Here is a 3,208-nt window from a genome sequence, read left to right as displayed (position 1 = left end):
AACAGATGAAACTCCTCTGCCAAGGGCGGCAGCCCAGGTACCTGTTGCTTTTAGTACTTCTCATTTTTACAGAAGGATGCTTTCTGCTCCTGTGCAGGAGGGCTCTTCTGTGTGTGTGTGTCCTGCTCCTCTGGCCGGTCTCTCTTTTTCTGTGTGATCAGTGTTTCTTCACAGTTTTACTCTGGCTTCTTGAAACCACACATTTTAAAATAAAGCTGCTTGCTACAGGAAAGATTTAGGAAGGGCTCGAAGTGGAAGCTTTTGTGATGACTTTATAATACTCTTACAAAGGAACTGAATACTGCAGGCTGTCGCAAGCCGAGGGGCTGCTGGAGGGAGCCTGAGCTGATAAGCCTGTTGTGAGCGAGATCTGACTGCGGCTGAGCCTTCCTCTGACCTTGGGCAAGCTGCTCTCCCCCTGGCCTGGGTTTCCTCTTCCTCTTCTCTGAAGTGAGGTGGTATTTGCCTGCTTTTGCAGAGGAAAAGGGCTATCTGGATAAAGTATTATCTAGAGGCTTGCCTTCATCCGCACCGGTGTTGCCAGAGTATTTTTGCTGAACACGTACATTGCCGTTACCTCTTGTTTGCGCTGGGCTGAGTGGTGCAGCTCTGCTCTTCCGCTCCTTCTCATCGAACTGTGAGAAAATGGTCTGGGCCAGCTCGTGCCCTGGCTTTGGTAAGACTTTTGTATCTGCCTACAGTCTACGATTCAGAGAACCAGCTTGATTTATACAAACCCTCATGTTTAAAAACTTTTTAAAGTCAGCTGTCATCTGCCTTACAGGTAATTTCCTCCCTGTCTTGTGAGCTGCGACACAAGCGAACATTGATTTCATTTGTTTGGGAGCTCAGGATTATAAATAGCGAAGAGCCGGTGTGGTGTTGTACCGGTGTCACAATCCTCTCTCTTTGTGTTTTGATATCAATCGATTGTACCTTCTAATTGCTGAACACTTGGGGTTTCAATGAGTGGAAGTTCCCTTTAGTGCTCCAGGCATCCCTGCCAATTACCCATTAGGGCGGTTAATTGGCAGAGTCTGGTGATCAATAGGGGACTGGCATCCTACCAGGGTAACACAAGCCTGTGGTGTGCAGAGGTTGAAAGAGTAAATTATGAACAGGGGAGCAGGGAGAAAGTGCATCCTCTGGCTTTGCTGAGGGGAGCCCGGAGCTGTGCCAAACCTGGACTGAGCGGTGGGACCCTCGGATATTTGGTAAATATCTCTTGGAAGAGATGAGGGGGAATCTACCCTTTCCCCAGTGGCTGTTGTTGGCACTTGTGCCGCTAGTTGAGTGACTGCGTTCCCATTCTCAAGTGAAGGAAAATCGATGACATTTCAAATAGCCGGAATAAAGCCGTAGTAAATGTGGAGTTTGTGTTCTCAGCTCTGTGCCTGCTGCTGCCTGACTTGAAATCTCACTGGCATCCTTGTGCTGCCAGTTTTGCAATCTGAAAGCTTAAATGTGCTCTGGGAGATCCTCACAAGCAGGTATGGCATCGTGGTTTTAAACTGTGTTTAAACACTGCAGGCTGGAGCTCTGGTCAGAGCTCGATCTAGTCTGGGTCCTGCTGCTGGCAGCAGAGACCTTCCTGGAGCAAACACACTGCCTTTAGCTGCCCGACAACCCCTTTGTGAAACCCCTTACTCTCCCGGCCTCCGTGACAGCCCGTGGCAGCACAGCCGAGGTGGGCAGGGGCTGGAGGAGACCTTTGGGAACGGATGGAGGCGAGGGCTGCGCAGCCTCTGCCGGATGCTGACGCCGCGTGGACGTGTCCCAGCAGCCACGTTACCCATGGGCTTCCCCACAGGGCTGCGGCTGAACCCCCTCTAGTCGTTTCTAAGACAGAAAAATCATGAGACACCTTCCTTCTGCCTCACCAGGGTGGGAATGTGGAACCCATGAAAATCGAGCCATGGGGTCTGTGTTCTTCCTGAAGGGCTTTTTGGCCGAGGAATGAGACTTGGTGGTTTCACCGAGCAGGAGCCAGCTCTGCCTCGGTGTGACAGTACACGTGGGCTGGCTGGGGTTGTGTTGGGTGATGGCACCGGGGTTTTTTGCTTTTTTTAACGTCTTCATTAGCAAGTCTGACACTAAATGTAGTGATGTTCTCTGAGGTGAGTTTGGGCACTTAAATATCTTGGCCTGGATAGAGGTATAAAAATAGAAACCTTCAGCAGCTAGATGCTTCTGCTGATCATCCTCTGAAGGACGAGAGGCTGAATCACTCACACCTCTGTGAAACTGGGCTGCTCTGCACCCTCGCTTCTCTGCAGTCCCCCTCCTGGGGGCTCGGGCCTGCTTGTGGTGGCCAAAGGATGGTTTCTAACAGGATTTGTGCCCTGAGGATGGCCAGGCACGGGGAGTTCCTTGTCTCAAGCCAAGCCCTCGTAACCTGCTGTCCGTCCGCTCCGCAGCCTCTGGCACGCTGCAGCGGAGGGTGCTGGGTGCTCTCTGCAGGCTGGTGGGAGCTGCAGTTTTGTGTATTTCTGGATTTTGTGTGTGTTTTTTGTTTGGTTTTTGTGTGTTTTGTGTGGGTGTTGTGGCTTTTTTCCCCCCTGTGCTCCAAAGTGTGTGTGTTTTTTGTTTGGTTTTTGTGTGGGTATTGTTTCCCCCCCGCCCCGTGCCCGTGCTCCAGACGTGGAGGTTATTTCTGGGTTTGCAAACACCCATGGGTGCTTTTGGGGTTTGAGCTCACCTGTGTTTGCTTCCCAGGGGAAGCCCAGCTCTGTCACTGCTGATGCTGTTCATTCTGCTTAGCCCCCATCTCCCACCGCAGCTGTCCTGTCCTCCTGTCACCCCACGGACCCATGTCCAGGACCACCAGAGCCACCCTTCTCCCCAGGCAGCAGGTCCTGACACGATGCTCCGGCGACCTTGGCACAACTGGGTCATCCTGGGGCTGGTTTGTGATGGGCTGAAACGCTGCTGGTGAGAAGCCCAGGTAGAGTTGAAGCTGAAGCTCTGATTTTCTTCAAACCTGGCTCTTCTGTGCTTCTGTGTGTTTTTATTTTTCTTTTTTATTTTTTTCCTTTGGAGTACTTGACAGGAGGCTCCTGCTCCTAAACCGACGCTGCTGCTGGGGAGCAGCTGCTGTCAGCTTTAATCCCTCTGCAAGACTCATTTTCAGCTGGAGATATCTTCGAGCTGCTGCAATACTGCTGTTGTAAAACAGCCTCGCTAGCCTCGGGACACAGACGGTTTCTCG

This window comes from Pterocles gutturalis, unplaced genomic scaffold, assembly GCF_000699245.1.
Source record: "Pterocles gutturalis isolate BGI_N339 unplaced genomic scaffold, ASM69924v1 scaffold2944, whole genome shotgun sequence".
Taxonomy (NCBI): domain Eukaryota; kingdom Metazoa; phylum Chordata; class Aves; order Pterocliformes; family Pteroclidae; genus Pterocles; species Pterocles gutturalis.
The sequence above is the reverse complement of the archived record's forward strand: the minus strand, read 5'-3'. Positions refer to the sequence as shown.